General features: G+C 38.2%; 1 protein-coding gene across 1 annotated transcript in view; it reads right to left on the minus strand.

Annotated features, from left to right (window-relative positions):
* The window catches only part of atp2b4 (ATPase plasma membrane Ca2+ transporting 4), a 161,289-nt gene extending 135,651 nt beyond the window's left edge, over positions 1 to 25,638 (minus strand). Inside the window, 2 exon segments of the mRNA XM_077203334.1 lie at positions 23,701 to 23,787; positions 24,970 to 25,638. The gene's annotated coding sequence lies outside the window, so the exon portion shown is untranslated.
* Positions 25,639 to 26,554: the final 916 nt, after the last annotated feature.

A 26,554-nucleotide genomic window follows, 5' to 3' on the forward strand; every position in this document is an offset into this window, starting at 1 on the left:
TTTGCTCTGGAGGGAAATAGTATCAGAACATACATAAATCTTTGTAGGGTTATCTTCACTGACTAGACAGCTTCTGCTGAGGCTCCCTTTTATGCTACAAACTATTAGACAGTGACAGGCATTTTAAACCAAATGTTAACGGCTGACTCACAGACAGACACACACTCTTGTGACTTTTGTCTTTTGTTCCATTCAGCAGGCCTATCTGCATAGAAATGCTTGTGTCTTGTTCTCAATGGACAACAAATCAAAACCAAACCCAACACAACACAACTACAAAAAAGCCTGCTACTATGAGAAAATGAAAATGTGAAAATCTATGACTATGAAAATGTAAGAATCTAGTATATCCAATCGCTTAGAAAAGTAGCACACATAACTTAGCACATCTCTCCTCAACAAACCACATGATTTATAAATAGATGTTGCTATGTAGTTTCAAAACACAGTGATTAATTGCTGTAAACAGCAGGGTCAACAGTGTGAATGGAAAGTTAACCGATTAAATATATTTTACATTTCTGTATTTCATTCTCCACTAATAATTTTTTTTATAGGAGTTAGCAAAGGACGCTTTCCTCAACAGTTTTATTAACCTCTTACCTCAGCGGCCAGATTATGTCAGATTTTGTTGACAAACACATTGTTTCGAACATTTTAAAACCCTACAAAACCAATTGAATGCTTGGATTGAACACTTCAAATGATTAAACAGAACTTAATGAAAATATGTTTGAACACAGGCATTTATCAAGGAACTTAACAGGCAATTTGCCTAATACTACACTGATCTGTAAATCTTAAACACCCAGATAGCCAACACTCTCCATATGAAAGATCGGCGATTTGTGTTAGGAGGCAATCCAAACATCCAAAACGAGTGCACAGAAAGCCACCTCTCATACAGTTTACTGCACAATACTGAATTGAGTTGTCTTCAGAGTCTTTTTGTACTTGAACAGACAAATACACACAAAAATATGTAAAAATATCCTTGTAAAAACAGTCGGTTATGTCTTAAGTGAACGTAAACAATTGACAAAGGAAACGTGTAACAGTACAATGGATTTGTGTGTCAGCACTTAAAGTGACAGCAGCCTAATACAACTGTTGCTGCCTGTCACTAATGCTAATCAAACAACAAAGGACAAAGAAAGTCACTCACTGACTTAATTACTTTTGTAGCTTTAAAGGATTAGTTCACCTCAAAATGAAAATTTCCTAATAATTTACTCACCCCAATGCCATCCAAGATATCCATGTCTTTCTTTCCTCAGTGGAAGAGAAAATAAGTTTGAGGAAAACATTTCTGGATTTTTCTTCGAATAATGGACTTCAATGACAACCACTGTTTTGAAGTCCAAATCAATGAAGTTTCAAAGGTCTTTGAAGTGCTTGAAAATGCTGTGCACGATCGCAGCTGAGGAGGGGGGTCTATATATATATAAAATAAAAAAAAATAAAAATAAATATATATTATATATATTTTTTTTATTTTTTTTTGAAAATGACCTATCGTTCGCTAGACAAGACCCCCCCCCCCTCCTCAGCTGCGATCGTGCACAGCATTTTCAAGCACTTCAAAGACCTTTAAAACTGCATTGATTTGGACTTCAAAACAGTGGTTGACATTGAAGTCCATTATTCGAAGAAAAATCCAGAAATGTTTTTCCCAAAAAATTTATTTTCCCTTGCACTGAGGAAAGAAAGACATGGAAATCTTGGATGGCATTGGGGTGAGTAAATTATTAGAAAATTTTCATTTTGAGGTGAACTAATCCTTTAATAAGGATTAATATGCATAGTCTTAATTGTATAAATTAAATAGATTTTTTATATTTGATTATTCAATTTCTGTTGCATTTCTTATTTGAATACTACTGTTAGACATACCTGAAAAACTTACAGCACTTTTTGTTTCTTTAGTATTTATATTTTATTTTATGTATTTGTGCTACTGCTTGTAATTTATTTTTATTGTTTATTTTTTACTGTCTCTTTAGTCTTAACTTGACTTCGTCAATTCATTTTAAAGTTTGAAATAAAACTTCTTGCGCTGTCTGTGTAAGCCATTACAAAAAGTATTACGTCCCATTGTAAAACCACAAATACATTGAGTTAGCAAACATTTAGGTGAGAATTTATTTTTAAAAATAAGCAAATGGTATTTTGGTTGACTACCTACTGTATTTAAAATAGCACAGCCTGCCTTTAATTGAATGGATGGCTTGACATGATGCCTTAGCAACTGAAAAGTTTCACAATAGCTGTCAAAGAAAGTCTAGGCTATTTTGATATAGGCCAAGTAAAGGCCTTCCGCTTTGGCATGAGGAGATGCACCCTAGTGATGCCTCAGAAGGAGGAGGTCAGCAGTTGACAAATCTGATCTCTGTTGTCTCTCTCGCTTCATCATTACTTGGGATTGAGCTGCAGGGAGCCTCCAAAAGACCTTAAGTTTGTTCATTTGAAAGCCAACTGCAGACCATGAGCTACCATCCATCTTGAGGTTTGTCTTCGACATCTGCAGGGAAATTGGCTGATAGGAGGCTTGACCACAGAGCCACACCCAATGTCAGCCAATGACCTTTTAGGAATTACAGCTCAAGCAATCCATCTTCTAGCAGACATTCTGTTGCACTGCATAAGATCAGCTACATGAAACATGCATCACTTACACTACCATGAATTAAAAATGGTTCCACAAATTCAGTGGAGAGGTTAGGAATCCTCAGGTTAGGGAATCCCCACCCACCCCCACACTCATGAATGCATGTCACAAGATGCTAGCATATGTAGAGCACAAAAGTTTGACTTCTTAGCAACATTTGGGAACCATAATGGGGCCTGTTTTAAATGGTGTCATGGAATTTCTTGTAAAGTGTTTTTTGTGGAATTTGACATTTCTTTTTTTCAGTGGTGATGAGGACAGAAAACACAGAAATTCTTGTCCGACACTAGGCATGTATATCTTACCACATTCTGCTGTGCTGCTTGTCACACACAAAACCACATTAATAGTCAGCCTTACGTAGCAGTGGAAAAGTTGGGAAGGAGAACGCAATCTACAAAGGCTCCTTCCACTCCTCTCTGACTTGAGACTCACATGGTCGCATTTCATTCCTTATTACAGCCTGTCTTGAATACTGAGTTCTTGTGTGGAGAGCGAGCATGTGGGTTTCAGAAACTTGCGCATTTTTGACCCGTTTAACCCTGCATGTGCGGTCCACAACCTCCACATTCCCTACCTAACCATGAATATATTGGGTGCGTCACTGCATGGAACATCACAACAGTTTCCACCCATGACAAAGCTAAGATAGATTCTAAACTTCCCCAAATACCACAAGAGGAAAGTGGCTGATGACATGAAGGAAAAAATGTGACGGTGAGGAAATTTTCCCACCGGTTAATCGCAGAGTGAGCATTTTCAATTAATTCCTATGGAAGTTAATAAAAAACACAACAACTAGAAAAACACAACTAACCCTTTGCAGTAGGGACGGGGGGAAAAAAATCGATTCTTAGATGCATCGCGATGCGGACGTGGACGATTCTGAATCAATTCACAAATGTCAAATCGATTTTCTAAATGTTTTTTTTTCTAACAACGTTATATTAACGGAACGCAAAAGGCGGAACCCTGAAGCACGAAAGTGCAGTGCCCTGACAGTCTGTGGCATGCGCATAACAGAGATGCATGATGCCTGAGTACGAAATCCGAACGGCATTCTCTTTGTTAAAATCTAACATATGGAAAATTGGCATAATTTTATTGTGGACTATTTTGTATTTTTCGTATAAGAGCTGCTTTCTGTATTGTTCAGTTTTCACATCAATGTGCTGTAAACAGATCTGTTATACGTACGTTATGTAGGTTTGCTGTACTGCCCTCCAGTCACAGTGAGTATCAGTGCAATGCCAGTCACAAAAAGTTACATTTTGACTGTGCTCTCTGCAGATGTTCAATTACTGTTTTTGTATAAGCTGTTTTTGATTGTGGTATACAGCAGCAATCAAGTCATAAGTCTTAGACTATTTATTATTTATTTGTGTACAAGAGCAGCTTTGTATGTTACTAATTATTTAGAATATGCGCAAGTCCACAAGCATTATTTTTGTATGAGCTGCTGATACGTCATTCTATATTTTTTTGTATGAAAGCTGTTTGTGATTGTGATTGTGTTTGTGATTTTGCTAAAGCAAAATGTTTTTTTTTGGCTTAAAGATTATATTGCTCATTGCACATAACAAGAGGATGTTGGATAGAAGTCTATTTTATGTTAGGGATTCAGAATATGCTGAAGTTTGTATTCATTTAGGCTACTACAAGTACAGACACACGTTTATTTTCCTGTTGGTTCTTTGCAATGATGGTACATATGCTGGCAAATGTAACCTTACTGTTGACTTGCCAAATAACTGCCATTTGTTTTCTTAATGAAACATATTGGAAGTAAATTATTTATGGGTCATTATAAATACTTTGCTTTAAAGTTCATTATAAATACTTTGCTTTAAAAGTACCAAGTAGTCACACACACACACACTCAAAAAAGATGCATTGATATTCGTTTTAGCATTGCAGCCCCCTGAATCGTAATCGAATGGTGCCTAGAGATTCCCACCCCTACTTTGCAGGTTCCCTAATAGCTTTGGTTCAAATCCAAAATATTGCCAAATAGCCTAGGCGCTTTAACATTTAGCTTGGAAACCAAATCTTCCATCATCTTGTCAGTCAGCCTGTGACCCTCGTCCAACACGATAAATGAAATCTGACTCCTGCTGCTGATCTGTGCTGCGACTCTTGTTCAGCTCACACCACATTGAGCAGAGGAGTTCAGTTTTTAACTGTAGTGCGTGTTCTCTAAATGATTTTTATTACTATAAAAATGTAAACAACAGTGGGGGGCGGTGCCATGGTGGGCAGGTAATGAACACTGTGTAGCACCGATAACACAGAAAGCCTACATCTCTGTGAGAAATATGATGTGGTAATGCACGTCACTGCCATGCGTTGAGAAAGCATGACAGTATTTTGCATCCATTATAAGGAACAGCATGAGATCAACAATTCTGTTTTAGAGGGCAGAGAACGATATCCAAGATTTACACACCTGAGGATAGTCAAATGTTAGTCATTTTGTTCATTTCACAAATCACTAAAACTTTAAGAACTCTTAAAGAACTTCTTTCTCAGTCTAAAAGGACCATTTATTTAAACTAGCCAGCAAAAACAGATCACTTCACATAATTATTGACATATCAGGGCTCAACCCTAAGGATTTTTTCTACTGGCCCGGTTGGGCCAGTGCTTAAAAGTTTTACTTGCCCTGCCAAATTTTTCACTTTTATATTAAGTTGATCAGCAAAGAGCAGTTAAAGACGCATAAATAATGTTTTGAAATGTTGAAAATATAAAACGTTAAATACGGTTATATGAAATTATTAAAAGAAAATTAAAAAGATACTTTAAAATGTAAAATTAAACCCGCCAGGAGGTGGCAGCAAGTCACTGTTAATAAGCGAGTCATTGAGATTCAACAGATTCATTCAAATGGCTGATTCATTCGTTAAGGAAGCATTTTACGGTCTTAATGAGAGAGTCATTGAATCATTGATTCAGCTGATTTGTTCGAAAAACTGATTCATTCAGTAAAGATATACCGTTGTGTGTTGCTCAGAGACTCAAAACAGTGCTGTGGACTTTGTTTAGAACTATTTTCGTTGGCAGAATAGAGCGAAACAGGCGATTTGATGTCTAAAATGTAAGTCACTTAAAATTAAATTGTTTATTAAACTGTACGTTGTATAAAATAAATGTCACATTTGTACACATGCTGATATTTAGAGAAAAACGGCACTCTGTGTAATATTGGTTAAATATATTAAATGATATAAATATATAAGACATGCAGGGGCATCGTTGCCCCTTATCTTGAATCTGGGGGCATTCTAATTGCATTTTAATAGACTACATCACGCAGTAAAAGCATGTGCTCTAAATGTGCATGCGTTCTAGTCTAATCGACTAGACTACATTATGTACTGTATGCGTGCACTCAATGGGTGCGTTTTTGTAATGTCAGGGACATACTCGATAATGTCAGATCGTTTAAATCAACAATTACGATATCATAGACTATATATCGTACACCCCTACAGCACTGGCCTGATCGGGCAAGTGACGGTTCCCTCAAGCGTCGTGGGGGCATAAGTTCTGCACGCAGCACCTGCTACTCTGCATTTCCTTAACCCTCTGGGGTCGGCAAACGCGCCGACGCATTTTGCTCGATTTTTCACACATAGCAGGAAAATAGACTTAGAATACTCTGTCATTTTTGATCATACAGCCTTAAGAAATAAAAATAAACTGTTAAATGTCTACTTTTTATGTGTCCACTTACAATCGAAATAAAACATTGTGCTTTTGTAAAATAAAGAAAATAAACAGGGTGTGCTTTCTGCCTCTCCGTCTCCATGAACTTTTTTTCTGGACCACGTCTCTAAATTTAAAATTCAGCGAATACTATTCACACAGGCAAAAGCAATATATCTTTATAATCATTTAACCCCCTGGGATTGGCTATCGCGCCAGCGCGATTGTCTCGCTTTTTTTCTTATCAGTGCAAAAGAGACTCAACATACTCTGTTGATTTTGATCTTACATATAAGTGTTATATATCATTCTATCCTGTTAAATGTCTATTTTGTTGTGTATACTCACAATAAAAACAAAGTGTTGTACTTTTGTCACTTTTTTGCGAGTTTTGCCTTCTCTCTATCAGTGAAGTCCATTCTGAAACGAGTCCAAAAATGATCTGTAACTCCGTGAATACTTGTCATACAGGCACGAGAGATTTTTCTTTATGAAGCTGGAACTCTTCTTTTAAATGAAGTAATTTATATAAAAAACAAATATTCTTAGTTTATGTAATCTGTATGAAAAGAGAGAGATGTCCGTCTTTTTCTTTTCAGCTCATTAAGTGTTAATGTGACACGCCCACGGAGAGCGCACGCTATTCAAACGCAAATGATCTGAGGCAAGCCATGCAAACATTCCAATGCCCACATCAGCTGGATAAAACACATCAAGTTTAATAAGAATCATGTACTTTACCTCGTCTTGCTACGCTGTGAGGAATAATACTACCTAATAATCCTGGAAAATGTACCAGAAGTGCTGGTAGTTTCATTTCGAGGAGCAACGGATCCAGCTGATGTAGTAAGTTATTTATTCTTAAATGCTTTGTTCTAATCGCGATATTGAATAGTGTCTGTAAACCGCAAAAAGACTTTAAATATGAATTGCGTGTCTGAGTGTGAATGAATGAATTAATGCTTATTAAAGTTTAAATTATTCATTCAAGAGCTGCGAGTGATTTTCTCTGCCTTTTGTTGTTTGATTCGCAAGTTCATTAGATGCAGGCCCTTTAAGACCGAGTGCAGATCTAATATGTGACTGATGCACCATCATTTTCTCCCAACTATTTATGTCCATTTAAGACAAACTGTTTTTCAGTGAATCTCAGAGCTGGTCATTTTTATATTTTATGTATATTTGATAGTTTAGATGCGCACATGAAGCCCAAAGTAAAGTAGGCTATAGCCTACTTTTCGTGTCTCGTTGCAGTCCATTTCGGAGGGCACGTCTCCTTGTGAACAGCGTCTCTTGCGCAGATTTTTGTGCTTTTAATAGCTCTTTTAATGATTAAACGCGTCCGCAGTTTGACAGCGCAAGAAATGACACCGCACCGCTGTGAAGGGAAGGAAGTTGCGCTAGAATGCATCTAGTATGAGCATGTAATGGTTTCATCTCAAATATCTTCTTTTTATAATCTTTGAAAGCCGAAATCTAAAATAAAATTAGAATAATATCCCAGATCTAAAGTGTAACCACGTTTGAATGTTTAGTTCTATCCCTCATTGTCACTTTTAGCCCCACATTAAGCAGGGCTGTCGTGTTGTGCGCGCTGTGGCTCTGCGTGAGAGATCGCTCTCTCTCTTCTGGACTGCGAATAGCAAAATTGCATCACAGACAAATGGTTTATTATTATATATAGAAATGGCTGGCGAGATAAACATGTTCAAGATTACGTCTTTATAGCAATAATTAATAGTCGGCCTATTCTTAATTTCTCCAGTACCGACAGCCGAACCGATAATGTCCGATCTTATCGATACAGCGACCTTTCAAAATTCAGCCCTGGGGCCCGTTTGATACCAGGTTTCGGTACCCATCCCTAGCGACAACATCCATTAGACATCCATCCAAAAGTCTTGTGGACACATATTTAGTACGTGGTTTGTGGCCTTATTTCAGAAACTTTAAGTTTTAGTTTTTTCAATAACCATGCATAATATTCTCTCAAAAATACAAACATGTATACATGTTGCTCACATATTATGGTAGCCCTGTTTGTGCTAAATAGAGTGTAATGACACCTTTGCCATTAATATGTTTATAAGCAACTGAAAAAAGCACAAATGTCAGGGCATGTCAAAACATCTCAAAGACCCCAAAAACACCTTAGACCCAAGAGAGTTAAGTGTCTACTTTTAAATTATCTAATTCAAAACAAAAACAAATATTCTCTGTTTCTGTAATCTGTATGAAAAGAGAGAGATCTCAGTCGTTCTCATGGCAACTCATTACCGAGAGCATGCGCTATTGAAACGCAATTGATTTGAGGCAATCCATGCAAACCTTTCAACTCGATAAAACACATCAAGTTTAATCAGATTAATGTACTTTACGTCGTCTTGGGAAGGTGTGAGGAATAATAATAGAGTAATAGTAATATAATCCTGGAAGAATTTATCTCAGAAGTGCTGGTTTTGGTTTCATTTCGAGGAGCAACGGATCCAGCGGAGGATTGTGAATAGTAAATTCTTTATTCTTAAGTGCTTTGTCCTAATCTAATCTACTTTGTTCAATATTTCTTCAAACATGGCTAGATAAAAAATATTTTATTTATTTTAAGTTATATTGTGCTTCGTTTGTGTAATATCTGCTGGAATGTTAAAAATGTTCAGTATTAAACAAATATGTATTATTGTATATATGTATATACACTATTTAATTAATGCAATGGTGAAATAATTGGCAAAATAAATGGAAAGAATGCGAAACACCGCGTTCGGTATTCGGCCTTCGGTCAAGCGTTTCATTATTGTTCGGCTTCGGCCTATAATTTTCATTTCAGTGCATCCCTATGTAAAAGGTAATAAAAAACAACAAATATTTTGTTATTTGTTATAAATAGCAACTATTCATTGAATAGGCAATAGGATAGGCAAGGACAGGTTTCTTCAGCAATCATCAAGCTGCACTGGTCAGCAGGTGGCCTTTAGTTCACACAGATCCCAACACTGTAAACCCGCAAAAGAGATCAGGGAGGGCCTCGATAGGAGGCATCATGCCCAAGAGTTTCCCACTTGGCACGACGCCCAGCAACTAAATTAAAACCGTGCCTCTGCCAGGAACCTCTGAGACACAAACAACTACAACCAACTGGAGCTGGGCAAAGAACTGCAACCAAAAAAATTGTTTGTTTTTTAATACATAAAAAAGACAAAGCTTGTTTTTTGTTGTCGTCTTGACAAAAAGAAGAGACACAGAACAGCAAAGATTTGTAAAAAGCAATGCATATATGAAGCCAGGATAAGTAAATCAGGTGGGGTTTCACCATAATTTCAGCACCAGCACCTACCGATAGTGATTATGTCGTCATTGTTTGGCTTTACATATTAAATAAGCAGACCAAGGAGCGGACAATGCAAAAGAAACAATGGCTCTAAATTCTCTTCCACTTGATTCTCATTGATGAAGTACTGAAGTTAAAACAGATACAATCTCTAGGGATGCTCCGATTGATCGGACGCCGATCATGATCGGCCGATATTGGCTAAAAATAGATTGATCGGCGAACCCCAAAAGCGCCGATCAAAAAAGCCTATCACGTGACGTAAATTACTCGCGCGACTTTTTCCCACTTGCATGCGTGGCGCACGGGCTCACAACAGCAGAGTGGAGCTTGGCAGTGGCAACATGAGTTCTCCTCCACCGGAACGAATAGGGAGTCTCCCAACGGATTGAAGCGCGCGTCTGAGTGAAGACCCGTGCACCGCGAGCCACAACAGAACGCGGTATCTGCGCCACTGATCGCTGCGGCAACGAGCACTTTGATCACTTGATAAAAAAAAACATTTCAGCGCTAGATCGCCTCTTATTTAACAAATGAACAAAATGAATGCTCTGAGTTAACTGGAGATGTTTTTATTTATTTATATTGGTACATTCGTGCCGCGAGATTTTTCAAAAGTGGTGGTGGTATTTTTTTTTTTTTTATCTGACGTAGTTGGTTCCTCAACTACATCAGATTCAGATTATTTTATTTAATGCCATGTCAGCATTCAAAGCTATTTTCATGGCAAAAATTCAATTATAAAAAATACAAATATCATATAAATACAATAAAACAAAACAAATATAAACAAGAAGTCATTTTATACAATATATATTTTTAAATGAACATATGATAAAAAATCCAAAACCTTTTCAGGCATAATCTCATTAAATATGTCCTTTAATGAAGTAACTTCATAAAAGAGCATTCTGCTCAACTACATCAGACGTTCATAATAATAACAGAAAAAAACTTGCCATAGTTTTGTCCTTTTATCAGTAGCTTTGTAGTTTTGGTGTAACAAGTTGTACATTTTGTTGCCAATTATTAAATGTAGTGGGTGTATTAAGAGGCTACAATTTCCAAATATGCCTAAGTGTAACTTGATCCCCTCCCATTAGGCTGATCTGATGTGTGTTGGTCTGCCTGACTCCTCTTTGTTTGGAATAATTTAATGTTACTCTGCCTTATTTGGGAAAGCTGGCCTACAGTAGCCTTAAGACATCTCATTTTCTAAATACAATTAAATAAACACATTTCTACAAATGGTGCAAACTCTGCTAGATTATAGATAAAGATTCCCATTCCCCTGCCATTCTGTGATCGGCAGATCATTATTTTGGTGATCGGTAATCGGTGATCGGCCCCAAAAATGGGAGCTGAATCGGGGCATCTCTAACAATCTCATAACAACTCAAAAAGAAACCAGCTTTCCTTATGCAATTTGTTCCTTATGCAATTCAAAGACCTGTTTGAGAAGCATCTGTTTTCATTTGCTGTAGCCAACCTGTAGGACTGTTCATTCCAAATACCCTCAATCGGTTCTGTAATTGAGCACTCCCTCGGACTTGTCTCTTAAAACTTTTAATTAAGAATCTGACAGAATCTGTTTAGGGTCTGTCATACTGTCTGAGACATTGATCCCCTTCACCCCACTTCTCTCTCTTCATCCGTATCTCGTTCTCACTACCTCACAAGGGCATCTGACACCTTTCATCTTTCAGATGAAGGAGGAAAAGTGTTGGTCAGAAAAGGCCAGAGACAGATTGCTCAGTGAAACTAAATGGCTGATGAGGACAGTTAAATCTTGAGGAATGGCATTTGTGACAGTGGATGAACACAGGCATTTCACCATTTTCTTTTTGTCAGCCACTTTGATTACAACACAGCCCCCTAATAAATTGAATCTCTCTTAATAAAAGCGGAATTAAATATGGGCCAATAATAACAAATAACAGGGTGTGACAGTTCACACACAAGTTTTGGGCCTGCAATTACTTACAGTATAAGAACACAAAATCCCTTTGGCGGTTTAATTTGCCCTTGAAGAGTGTTACCTCTGAGGCTCTTGCTCATCTGTGGCTGTTGATACAGATGGCCATATCAACAACTACCTCAGGCTAATACCACATTCAATTAATACATTGTCTTTCTTAAATATATCACAAGTGGGAACATGACGCGTATCAATAGGACACACTGGATGCAATCTCTGTAAAATGCCCTGCTTGGGAATTTTCTCTACAAAGCATGGTCATTGTTATCATGTTGTTTTTCCATTCAATCTTCCACCCAGGCTCGAGTTATTGACTATGCCGCCCACAGTACAAGGCCAGCAGGGAGGTTGAACGTGGGACCTGTCGATTGACTCTAACAGTTGTGCGGGGAGACATCAGTGATCGTTATGTAACTGCCATTGCTGCGTGGGCTGCAGGAGCAGCGCTGTCATTCTGATAGAGCCAGGAAAGCTGCAGTTTCATTGAGCTAAGACCAGGTTCTCTCACTGTTATACTGGTCATGTTTCTGAACTTGATATAATCTGAAAGTGTATTCTGTCCTCGAAGGCACTGCTTCACTGGGAGTGTAAACTGGGTCCTGCAAACTTGCTTAGCTGCTTTGTGCGTCTCCAATTTTGTTTTTATACTAAACATTACAAAACCCACACATTACACAGCAAAGTGGCTTACAACAGTGTTTTACACTAAAGGTCTAATAAAGCCTTAAGACAGTGGTCTCAAACTCAGTTCCTGGAGAGCCAACGCCGTGCAGAGTGCAACTAAGGCTGGGTATCGATACAGGTGTCCCAATTCGATTAGATTCTCGATTTGATTCAATTAATTTAATTATTTACTTTTCACTGGCCCCACCACAAAAAAAGGTAATAAATGAACAAAGTTATTGTTTTTGACCCATGTATCCTTGTACTGTAATAAATAAGGTTATGAAACCAAAAATTTTAGATACTAGTGCAATTTAACAATTCTCGATTCAAATTTCGATAACAAGGCGTTTCTACTTAAATTTGTTTTTGAAATCTAAATAATTTGGTCATTAAAAAGTTATTATAACAATATTATAATACAAACTGCCTTTATGCAATTTAATTATTTGTATACAAATCAGTTATGTATTATAGTAATGCATCAAGAGACAGTGTTAACTGTGTATTTTACAGCATTTGTTCATAGAGATTTTTTTCTTGAGACAAAACTGACCTTTACTGTACCTGATATACAGTATATCCAAGTACATCTATCGAAACGAGATTGGAAGTGAATAAAATAACAAGCTTGTGAATCAAAGTCTAATCTAATCGTGAGATTTGTATCAATGCCTAGACCTACTATCTAATGTTGATGCAATAGTAAACACAGTTAAAGACTGTTGGATAACCAGCAATCAAGCACACTCAAATATCGCTCTACACACTGCATTAAACATCACACAGAAGTGGGAGGGTGAATAAAAAATAGAGACAGAATAGAAGAGGGAAGGAAAAGAGTAAAGGAGTGAGTGAATGTAGGAGAGAGAAAAAAACGAAAGCACATCTTCAGACTACTAGTTTGAGAGTGGCTGATGGGGGGGGGGGGTTCAGTGAAACCATCCTCCACTAGCTCCCAGTGATAACACCACAAGTGTTGAAGCGCGCTGTGATTGGAACGTACAAATAAAAAAGCATGTTTGTTTTTCCAGCCGAACGAGTTTGAGCATCTGTTACAGGGAGGCCCCTCTCTTTATCTCTGTCAGCAGAGATCTTTCTCCTGCCACTACATGCCGAGCAACCTCACATCCAAATGCATCAACATTCTGCTGTATCCCACTGCTAATGCAAAATGACTTATTCACGCATTCACCACTTCGCCCAAGCTGAGCCAATGTGACTCATGGCATCCTTACAAGGTTCCTTTGGTCGCGCTGTTCTGTTGTCAAACCCAAACACACACGCCACACCGTCTGACAGGGGAGAGGAAAAAAACATGCAGATGCTAAGAATCACCTGACCTCTGTAATCATTACACTGCCACACTTAACTCTGGTATAAATGTTCTCCTATTTAGTGGTGGTACTGTTCTGAGTAGAAGCAAACTATAGTTAAAAACGATGCGATTTAAATTTTTGTAACATGCTATCAGAAAGCTTTCCAGGAAAAAACTTTAGCGCAAGAAAATGTTAAGGTGTAATAAAAAGGCAGAATGCTTCAGGACAAACATGCATTTGAGTGTCTGCCCTTTCTGTACAGAAACGACTAAGAGCAATATGGAAAGAACTTTTTTTTTTTTTTCTGTCAAAGATTTATTGCAAGTTTTCATTGCAGGTTTATTTGCCCGTGCTGTTTTTTTTCTTTACATAATATTGGGTGAATCTTACAAAACCTCGAGAATATGTCCAACCAAATCATATTTCAACCTATAATCAAAGGAAAGAAATAAGAAATTATTAGGACTGTAATATTGACTAACAAGTAAACATGTTAACAAACACGATTACTTGCATTTGTTAACATTTTTTACGCTGTTAAGAAGTTTATCTAATCTGACATATTCATATGTTCCTAATCGAACCTTCCTGCTTGTTTTTTTAATCATTGTAGAAACTCAAGTCAAATTACCTCAAGAAAATAATTAAAAGTAAAGAAAAGTGAGTAAATATAGTAAAGCGCACTGTAGCATAATTTATGCTACAATTGTTGTCAATGCATTTTCTAATTACAGAATTGAAAGCTGTAGAAATTATATTTTCCAGGTCACTGTGAGATTAAGTCTCCATGTAAACAAAAATCAACAATTCTTAATTTTAAGTGTTTATTGTAAGTTATTTGTCCATGTACAATTTTTTTTTAATTCATGTGCCCTTGTAATCTTTAATCAAAATAACTTCTACCGCTTGTAACATCTCATCTATTTTGATAAGTCCACTGGCACGAATGAGGGACAATGACTGCTCTCCTCCAGTAAACTGTCACTCACATTAGATAGCAGCAATTAGCAAACAACAAAGATCCATCCAACAATCCAATCAATTCCCAATGGTGACTTCAAAGCACTCCCTGCGATTCTCATTACCACAATGAAGAAATGTATGCTGACTTAAAACCTGTATTACAGTTATGATAATCAAATAAAAAAAATTGGGAATTACAAAATATCCAATGTCTCCCAGGTTTGTGGAATTGCGCACACAGACCAGCCACTAGTCATGAGCTTATCAAGGCTTTTGTCTTTCAAACCCTTTAAAATGAACAAAATCACGTAATTTCAAATTTACATGCAATGCAGAAAAACCCCAACTTTTTTGTCAGCTGTACCTCTTTGACCAAATATATTTACCTGAATAAGCCCTTAGATTTTAAAGGGGTGATGATGTGAGAAAACTAAATTTCCTTGAACTTAAAACATCCTCGTCATCAATAAAAAAAAAATTATTTACATTATCAAGCTGTAAAATCTTCATTTGAGGTCTTGCAGGTTGGGATGTCTGTAATGCTATAGATCTAAATATAAGGAAATAATAAACACTTTTCCCGATTAGTTAAACTTGGAAGTTGTAAACGTAAAAATGTGCTAAAAGTCTACGAGAGTTCTACATGCAGGGCTCGAATTTTGGCGCGCGATTTCGGGTATTACGCATAATTGTAATAATTCCCACAGGTCTACTACTTCTAATGTGGGAAACTCCCACAAATGTTGATTCACTTTAGCATGTAGGTTGTATGAGTAAATTAATCCACAGAGATTATAAAATCAAATCAGTCATTTTAAAACTTTCTCCGAGACGCAATTTCACAAACAGCGGGACTGTGAGTTTTCAGCGGTCCTGCGTCTTCTCTCTCTGCGCAAGGCAAGCGTCAAGCACGCTGTAGGCGGTGAAACTACACGCTTGCGTTTTCGGGAGTCGGGACATGATGGAATTGTCATTTGCACAATCGGGCCAGCATTGCAGCATAACTAAGAGAGCTCCAGACTGCGACCAATTGGTCGCATTTTGCGACCATTTTTCCTGCCAGTGCGACCAAATATTTATTTCGGTCGCGCTGGCGCGACCACAACGTTGCCGAGAAGCGAATGCAAACAAAATTAAAGTGGAACGAAAATGCGCTACTCATTTATGTTTCTCGGACCGTTTATTAGTTTGGACCAATAATAGACAGCGCAGCGCCCCGAACTTGCCAGTCGCGGGCCGATCTCGATCACGCGACACTGATACTAGGAGATCCAGACCCTGGAGATCCAGTGAAGAAATCCATTGATTTCGCCTCAGAATTAATAACATCATCACTGCGAGATCAAGTTAAAAACAGTCTTTCAGTCCACAAATCGGCAACATTCACCATGGATTTAGGCTAATGTAATAACTATTTCTGACAATACCATAGTATTGTACTACACATCTTTTTTCAGCACTTCAAAACTATATCATCATATATAAATGTTATTTTTTAATTTTTTAAAGATTTTCCTAAAACTAAAAATTGTAAGATGTAGGAAAACTCCTATTTAAACACTTATTTAAAAATAAAAATTAAATTACCATTGTAAACAGTAGGATGCTTATTGTCTATTTTCACTCCCTAATATCATTTTTTTTACTCATTTTTCTTTTTAATTAATATTAAGACATTATGAATGATAATAATTAAAGTTAATTTCATCTACACCCTAAATTAAGCTCAGTGCTTTATTGTCAGCCCCAGTGCTACCAGATATGTGTTGTAGAACTCAGTGTCTCAGTGCTGCTTCTCTCAGATGTTAGTCTGGAGCCTGTGAACTTAAACTAAAACTGCACATTGTAATATCTGTACGTTAAGTCTATTTATTATGAAATAATTTGTCAGTATACAGTTATTTTGGGGTAAATTAAAAAAATTGCATTACAAGCTGATTTAAGGTGTGCCCCTAAATTTTCTGTTAGCGCTCCTAAAATTTTCAGTCAGGGTGCCCTGACTAACGTTTATCATTTTCACGCATTTTTAAGTTTTACCAGTTTAAACATTCAAGCGACTTTAAACTATTCAGTACTATTTTTCTCTGCGTGCCTAAAGCCGCCTCACAATACAGGCCTACCTAACAAAGTTGCGCTTGTTGAGGCTCGCGCAGTTATTTATAACATATTATACAGTTAAGAAACATCACACGACCAGTAGGGGTGGGAATCTCTAGGCACCTCACGATTTGATTCGATTACGATTCAGAGGCCTGCGATTCGATTCTAAAGCGATTATCTGAATCTTTTTGTGTGTGTGAATATAAATACTTTGCTTTAAAAGTACAAAGTAATGCCCCATAAAGAATTAACGTACAATAAATTTCATTAAAATTGCAAAGAACCAACAGGAAAATAAATGTGTGCCTGAACTAGCAGCATACTTGTAGTAAATTAATAATATAACAACAACAGGTGTTCTGACGATTCATGCTACCCATTGAGATGTGCTACTTACTGGTTATGCGCATGTGCAGACTCATTTTTCTTCTGCTTACCACGCCCATAAATCTATGCATCCTTGCTGTGGAGACTTGTAGGAAACTTTGACAGGTCAAAGATGAATATTTGATGATAATTTTACTTTTCACACCGTTTTAAAAAATAAAAACAGTACATTATACTGTACTCTTAACTTCGAATTTTATTATAATTTTATTTCATAAAATAATACAATTTTTACTTGTTATATCAAATGTGATAATTGCTAGTTCATTTAAAATATCAAAATATGCTCCCCATACACTTACCCTGATTAAAATGAAATAACGATGTCATAATATTGTGAGATTTACACCATTATGGAAACAATAGAGAATGAATCAACATTATCTGTGATCGATTCGCGCATGGGTAGCATTTTTCGACAAGGCAGCAGAAATCGTCTGAACACCGATACAGCCCAGAGCCATAGAGAGAAACGGCTCTGGTACAGCCGAGTGTTTTCCTCCTCTGGGTGGAAACGTGTCAAATGGCTTCTCATATTTGTCGTGTTGCCGAAATATTTTAGTTTTATTCTACAAAGCTTACAACTAGTGTGGCTGTTGTCCAGCTCCTTTCCCCCTTCAACTTCATAGAAGCCAAAATATTTCCACACGTCAGCTTTTAACGAGGAGGGTGTTTGGATTTCGCGCTCAGCCATCACGTCTCTGTTATGTGCACACGCCACAGACAGACGGTCCGGGCACTGCACTTCCGCGCTGCAGAGTTCCGTCTTTTGCGTTCTGTCAATATTACGTCATTATAAATAGGCTACATATCTAAAAAAAAAAAAAAAATCGATTTTCCAAAAAAAAAATTGACGTTTGTGAATCGATTCAGAATCGTCCACGTCCGCATCGCGATGCATCTAAGAATCGATTTTTTCCCCCACCCCTAACGACCAGAGTGCCGTTTTCCTGAATACCATCACCATATACCATGATTTCATAACAGATCAATAAACAAATAGTTGAAATTAAGTCACTTACATTTTAGTTCTGTTTCAGCAGCGAAAATAGTTCCAAACAAAGATCACAACAGAACCATAGCGCATCTCACAGGAACACTCAGCCATGTTTCATTACTGAATGATTCAGCATTTTGAACAAATCAGTTGAGTCAAAGATTCAATTACCCATTCATAAACTGCCTCATTCTGAATAAATCGTTTAAAAGAATGACTCGCTCATTAAGGCCCCATCCACACTACTACGTTTTAGTTTAGAAACGGAGACCTTTTGCTACGTTTGCACCTCCCGTCCAGACTAAAACGGCAAAAACGAAGAAGTTTAGAAACGCTGCCGACCCCGTTTTGAATCTCCGGAGGGCGTTTTAGTGAAGACGGGTCAAAACAGAGGACTTTAGAAACGACGACACAGAGGCTCACGCTCGGCCCTCTGATTGGGTGTCATACAACGGAAGAAAACATACAACAACAGCCTGGACTACCAGTTACGTTAGTGCAAGTAAATTCTGCATTTTACAATGCTATAACTTAGGGCTGGATGATTAATCGAAAAATAATCGAAACCGAAATTCAGAGCCTATAACCGACGTAATTTTACCATGTCGGTCATTTCTGTTTTTTAATCCTATTAATATTTCCGTCCACTGTGTGTTAATGTACTTTCTCCTTAAAACATATTACCGCGTGTGTAGTCACGTAACTCCGCCCCGTCCAGTCTGCGACATTGGAGCAACATGAGCCCCTTTCACACAGCGCGTTGATCCCGGGAAATTGCCAGAACAAACACCTTCTGTGTGAACGCAAACACGACCCGGGATTGATGCCAGGTTGGGGACATAGTAACATTGCCGTGTTCAGTCCCGGAACGCGCGCTGTGTGAACAAATGCCATAATCAATGCCGTGTCGTAATGATGGCGCTAGGCCGGGATCGTTCGCCAGCGTGAAACAGTTCGCAATGCGCTAGTTTATGATCGAATCAGAGAAAAAAATGCGCAAGCGTGATTTCTCGTGAGAAGTCGCAGCTCATAAGCAAACTATAGATGCCGCTGGGACATGTCACGTGTCTTTGCGGGTTGTGTGTGTCTGTGTGAACGCACTCTCTTGATTCCGGAAAATCACTGGCAGTGTGAATGAACCAAAGTCAAACGAACCCGGGTCAAATCCCGGACCACTTTATCCGTGTATTTTCCGGAATCTCTGTGTGAAAGGGAACTCAAACACTGAGTCAACTCAGCAACAGGAGCCACTTGTACCAAAGAAACACGCGAAAAAAGAGAGAGACTAACAAACGCCCAGCCACAAGTGCCTCCACTCCACAAAGCAGGTTTCGATAACACAAGCATTTACAAATGCTACACAATATGAAAAGGATTAGTTTTTTTAGTTTTATACAAGTTATATTTTACTTTTAAGATGGCAATATTTACAATAATTTATTTTGTTTACAAAAATAACTATTTTCTACATTTTGAGGAAACTTTCTTTTTAGATAAAAACTTTATTACTTTTTATTAGACGTTTTTATTTCAAGCATTGTATGCTTTGTTTGATTCAATTGTTTGAAATATTTAATAAGTAAGCATTAAAAGCTATCTGTGTGTTTCCTTATTTTAGAATCACAAAGATAGGATTATGCATTCTTTCATTCAAAAAAATAACCGTGAACATATTTACAGTATAAGCCTTGCCAGTGACACATGAGAAAGATTTTTTTTTAAATAATTGTTCAATAATCGTAATCGATGTAACTTGTTCGATTAATCGCGATTATGATTTTAGCCAAAATCGTCCAGCCCTACTATAACTGCCCACATGCGGTTGAGGCAGCAATTATTTGAGCGATCGCCGATCTGTGACAATTCCCGTGTGCAGAGGCGGTTTCGACCGTACATGGAGCATCGGTTTTGGGTTAAGCCGGGAAGAACCAGCGCATGGTTGGATAATTTTATCATTAAAGGTGTAGTTCCTGAGGAATGGTGCGAAAACTTTCAAATGTCCAGATCGGCACTTATCAACCTCAGCGAAAATCTGAGAAATAGTCAATCCGTTTCCTTTTTACACCAGCACGCACATGCCCTGACGTGATCCGCGTTTTCAGTCGTTTTAATGTGGACGGAGATCAGTTCTAATACACAGCTAAAACGTTGGACGCTGTGGACGGAGATCGTATTCGCTCGAATTCTCCGTTTCTAAACTAAAACGCAGTAGTGTGGATGGGGCCTACGACGGTCACCTGCTGCCACCTCCCCACAACGCAGTCCTGAAGTATCAACTAGTCTCTCCCTTAGTGCTGGGCGGTATACCGGTTCATACCGAAAACCGGTGTATATTTTTATGATATTAATTTTTAATATACCGCCATACCGATATATTTAATTACACAACTTTACGCTGCACCACTATTTCAGACGGACCCTTTACAATGTTGCACTTCTAAGCCGCGACTGCGGGGCGAGGGTAAACAGCAGTGCTCTGGTGTTACGTCACAGGGAAGATGGATACTGCAGAACTATGGCGTTATTTTACTGTCAAATGTCGAGAACGCATTATTGTAGCGTGAAAGTACATTAATATAATGCGCGAGCGCGAATCTCTCTGCTCGCGCGCGGATTATAATGTGCCGCACTCTCAGATACACTCTGCTCTTGTTAGAATAGGTCTATTTTCTCTGGGCTTGCTCAGAGAATCCTGCACTTAAAACGTGTTCAGTGCAATCGCGAATCTCTCCTCTTCCCCAACTAACAATTTTAGGTTATAAGAACATTTTCATAACGTTCCCATTAAGTTATAAAAACGTTATTTCTGAATGTTCTAGGAACATTCAAAACGTCCAGTGTTTTAGACGTTGTATTAACGTAATTTCTTGGTTATAAGAACTTTATTCAAAACGTTATAAGAACGTTCAATTCTCCCGTTATATAAACGTTGTATTAACGTTCTTGCTTTGTTATAAGAACATCATTCAAACGTCATTAGAACGTTCAATTCTCCCATTATATAAACGTTGTATTAACGTTATTTCCTGTTTTTTAGAAAGTTAAGAAATAACAATTTTAGGTTATACTGGGCGCTATTCTATTCTACAATATTCACTAATGACATTAAAATAGACCATCCTAAGTCAATTTACTGCTGTAATTCCTCTCTCAACCAGTAGAAAATGCTTTGAACACCTGATTATGCACGAAAAAAAAAGGTCATAAACCGGAAAACCGGCATACGTTGTCGGGATAATTCCGATTCACGTGGCTACGTGGAAGCGATAAATAAATTCTTAGAGCCACCAGGCACAGTTTTATGCAAATGAGCGGCCGGATCGCATTAAAGAATTTTCTGTTAGAACGGTGTCGTGTTAGCAGCCCCGAAGTTATTAACTAATGATTGCTGCGACGGAAGTGAAGAAATCTATAGCTGGACAATAACTTTATTCCAGAGCTGCTGTAAAGCCAAAACAATCTTGGTTACTATTATTACTGTAAAGCTGCTTTGAAACAGTCCATATTGTTAAAAGCGCTATATAAATGAAGGTGACTTGACTTGAACTACTGGCGGGTTAGTTTCAAACTATCATTCTTTTCAACATTCCTTATTTGTATATTCAAAAAATATTTAAAACAATCTCATTTTAAGGTTGTATCAGTGATTTCTGGCCCAAAACTAAATGTCTTATCTTTCCTAACGATCCGCTAGCTGCCCACCCCATAAGCATGCGGTCCAAAAAGCACGTCTCTGTAGGCAGCGTAGGCTCTGAGATCTGCACACAAATACAAATGGGTACAACCACCACTCAAAATCAAAATGAACAGTGTTCCAACCAATCACTGACAGGGGCGGTTGTTGCTCCGATTTCGTGCCCAGCCGTGCACGAGCGCAAAACCTCACAACACCTGCCCCTGTCAGTGATTGGTTGGAAGACTTTATTTTGGTTTTGAGTTGGGGTTGTACCCATTTGTTTTTGTGTGCAGATCTCAGAGCCTAGGCTGCCTACAGAGACGCGGTTTTTGGACAGCATGCTTATGGGGCGGGCAGCTAGCGGATCGTTAGGAAAGATTAGACATTTATTTTTGGGCCTGAAATTACCGATACAACCTTTAATAGAGTTGTAATTTTTCAATGTAAATTTAATTTGATTTGTAACAGCCTAGGGTGTTAATATTCTAGTTGAAGACCTTTTATTTTAAATCAGCCTACTTCAGTGTGATAGGTTACCATATAATCATGCTTAACACTGAGAATTTGAATAATTGTAATGTGATGATCAGGTGCAGATATCTATATCTTAGAAAATAATAGTTTTAGGTGGTTGATTTATTTTTAACAGCGGATTCAGGTGACGTTATAGCTGATCCAAACATCTCTAGCGCACAAGCCCTATAGTACACCCTTTAAAGTTCAGGTAAAAGTCAATGCACAGACATTTTCTTTGTCCAATTTGCAAACTGAACATGGATTTGAGCTCTTAATTTTGAACTCTCAAAGTGCACCAGATTAATGAATTTACCTTAAAAATGTACAAACTTTTGAGGGCAGAGGTCCACACACCAGTTTCACAAAATCCTGTGGGAAACACTGTATTGGTGTAATAGTGTTCTCAAAGCAAAAATCTAATTATCTTAATATTAAAGTACCTAAAATACATGCTTGTAGAAAGTGTTTTCTTCAGCCATGATCAGGATTTTACCACCTCCGCCTCGTTTTGAGCAAGGAAAAAAAACAAGCTAATTTTATCAGCATCTCAACTCAAGTTCAGTGCTTTGCTGTCAAATGTGCCTTTCTAAGAAATAAACATGTAATATTATTAGTTACTGCACTAATTAAATGTAAAAAAAATACTTTATGATTCATTTACCTTTATGATTAATAATCCCCCCCTCGCTGCTTTCAAAATCAGGTGATGGCACCACCATCTGTAGAACTTAGTGGCACCAGTGCTGCTGCTCTCAAATGTTATTCTGGAGCCCTGAGCTATCCCATTTATAGCCAGTATTCACACAGTGGAGACCTGAGTCACAGTACAGGCTGATGTTACCACCAGCGCCCATGATCATGTCTGAGGAGGAAGGCTGAACAGTACAACTCTCCCCCTAATTAGAGGGAACAGATGCTCTGCAGGGTAAACAGCTTGATATGCACAACAATAAATTGCATCAGTCGGCTGGAGTAAGTAAATCACTAGAGAAGAAAACTTCTTGATAGCTCCAAACACCCCCACCCTGCAGGTTATGTAAAGTTTAAAGCATGCACAAGCACACCCACTCACACATGAACTTGTACACAAGTGGTATTGTTCAGCTGTGATATCTGCTTGATGTCCTGGAGCTGGTTCTTCATAATTACTAACGTTAATACATTCTCATGGAAAATGAACTGTATTTGAGCAAACAGACACACAACGCTCCACGTTTGAACACGGAAAGAACGCACTGTTTGCAGATCTATCGGATGACACCTTGATCTATGTGCGTTTCAATCACTCTCATTTGGTTAACAACAGTCCTTCAGTCATGGATTGAATTCTCCTGGATTATGGTGGATGTACAGGGATAAGCTTTAAAAATGATCACAGCATATTCATAATGACTGACCTTTCTCTTTTGGTTATTTTGTGAGCACAAAAATTCCACAAAATAAATCGTCTTCACACCAGCAGAAGATTAGCTCGCGAACATCACCTGTGGGAAGTAAAACAATAAGGTGGCTTTCCCGTTCCACACAAGGAGACTTTGTTAATGTAACATGGTAAACTAAGTTAACTGCTAGGATGTGTCTCACAGCACTATTAGCCACAGAAACACAAAATTGTCCGTTTGTACGTCGAATAGTTCACCCAAAAACGAAATAATTTCACCTAAATGTCGTTCAAAACCCATTTGGCTTAACGTTACTTTATTATGTGAAACACAAAAGATGTTAGTCAAAATGACAGCCTCAGGTTCACTCACATTGTATGAGTTAACATAAGTTGCAATGGAAGTCAATGTTGACTGAGGCGTCCCTAACGTTAACTTTAGGCGAATTGACCGTTTATATTCCCCTCAGGCTGCTGAGGCTAAAGTTAACCGTTCCAAGACACCTGAAGCTGACCTAAGTTAGAGCTTCAAAAAACAAACCGTTGATAAATCACACACGAATCTTCATTTAACCATTATACTAAAACATAACACCAACCAGAAAGCATATGTGCCTTGTGTTCTTCTCTTTCTGACACAACTGGGCTTGTTTTGTTCTCCTCACAGGACAGGGAATCGAAGCTCCTCACAGAGAACAAATTGCAGGGTTTCCCCTTCGACGCAATAGCGCGAGGACACACCCAGAGAGGCGCGAGAGAGGCGCGGTGGACATTACCCGAGGGGGTGACGTCAGATGAATCGACTGATAACCTCTTTATCAATCAGCTAGAGAGCCTCTTTACACTTTACATGAAATGTACCCATTTATTTATTGCAATTAAAAAGACCATATTAGCAAGTCGTGTGAAACGTGCACGCTTCAACGTTAAATGACTGCGCTGAAATCAATGATTGTGAAATGGTACAAAAATGCGCTAATACATAAAATAACGTTAACAAAATCGTGAACGCTAGGGATAGGGTTTACATGTAATAGACAGCTATATGCGTTACTGGAATGCCCAAAAAAATATTTTCATAGTTGAAGTAACGTAAAAACAGTAAACGATTCAATTTTCACCGAAAAACTGCAGAAATGAATACTTGCAACAGGCACAAAAAAAATGTCTCGTGAACAAACACGGCGCGGCTCTGATTACCCTTTACAAGATGGAACATGCACGCGCACACCTGTGGACAGAAATCAATGTGAGTAAAATAAAACAGGAAAAATAACAAACCTACCTCAGACTGAAGGGTTGTCAGAAAGAGTGAAAGCCGCACATGGGACGTTCCTCCTCGTTCAGTGCATCGAGAAACAAGCCCTGCTCCTCAAAAACAAGCCCTCTCCTCAAAACTCCCAAAGATTAAAGACGCAAAAGGCTAAGTAAACACTCGCACGGATAGGCAATGTATTTCGTCGCTTGCGAACCGTGTTTGTTTACTCTGCATCTGGAAACTAACTTTAGAATTGGTACCAGTCAAGCAGCAGGATGGAATTAGTCGCTTTTCCTACATGTAAAATGTGACCTCCGCGTTTAGGCTGAAAACATATAAACTTTTTATATCACGTTGTTGAAAAGTGAGAAGCCCGTCTACTCGAACCCAATCCAACAGCCTTTTCTCGTCCAGAGAAAAGAGGAAATAATCACAAGAGGGATTGAGGTATGTTCCGCTTTGACTACGGAACGCAAACGCTACAGGTCCAAGTTTTGTTTGGTTTTCAATCTTGTTTTCTACGTGTTAACTGCTCTATTTGTTGCCCCCTGTTTAACCGCCGGGAAAAGAGCGGATAAACGCAACCTTTCACCGCTCAACGAAAAAGACCGTTTCAATCACTGGTTGCCGTGGCTGGAAATCGAAAGAGGGAGATAGAGATTCAGTCTGAGGGTTGGGAGAGCTGCGGCGGAGAGGGAGGGACTTGTGTGTGGGATCAGTCATTTAAGGTGGATCACAAGGAAAATTGAAGCGAGCGGGCAACCTGTTCTGAAGTGGGTTCAGGAAGACGGACGACTGTGTGGGTCTGACTTTGAACGGTTGAGGATTAAGATTCTTCTGAGCGTCGGTGTTAAGAGAAGATGGGCAAATCGAGGAAAAAAAAAGAGGAAGTTGGATCAGAAACAAAAACTAGAATACATGAATCAGAGAATGAAGGTGAAAAGGAGATGGATTGGGTACAGGTGGAAGGTGGGAGAATAAAAAGTGTTGAAAAAGCAAATAAAAAGAGGAAGAAAGATAATGAAGAGGATTCAGTAAGTACAGGTGAGGATAGCGAAAGGGAAGTAGTAGATGAAAGGATAGAGGAGATAAAAATGATTGTAAGATTTAAAGAGGGACAAGGAATAAAAGGGGTAAACCCAATTGAATTAACAAATGAATTGAGGAAACAATCAGGGGAGATTAAATGTGCAAGAGTGCTTCAGGATGGAGCATTGGTGGTGATATGTGAAAATGAGGAGCAGAGAGATAAGGTAAAGAAAATGAAGGTTGTGTGTAAACAAGTGATATCAAGTTGTAATCAAATAGGTGGAAAACCATGGTTATGTGGAGTAATTACAGGGGTACCATTGGAGGTCAATATGATAGAGTTGATGAGGAATGTTAAAGGAGGAAATGTAATTGAAGCAAAACGATTGCAGAGGAATAGGGAAGGTAATAAGGAAGAAAGTCTTTCTGTAATGTTACGTTTTGAAAGTGGTGGAATGTTACCAAGTAAAGTGATGATTGGATATGTAAGCTTTCGGGTGAGAGAATATGTGCGAGCTCCGCTGAGATGCTATAATTGTCAGAGATATGGTCATGTTGCAAGTGTATGTAGAGCTAAAAAGAG

The sequence above is a fragment of the Siphateles boraxobius genome, unplaced genomic scaffold, assembly GCF_051911475.1.
Source record: "Siphateles boraxobius isolate OS27281-9 unplaced genomic scaffold, OSU_SipBor_1 5, whole genome shotgun sequence".
NCBI classification, from domain to species: Eukaryota; Metazoa; Chordata; class Actinopteri; order Cypriniformes; family Leuciscidae; genus Siphateles; species Siphateles boraxobius.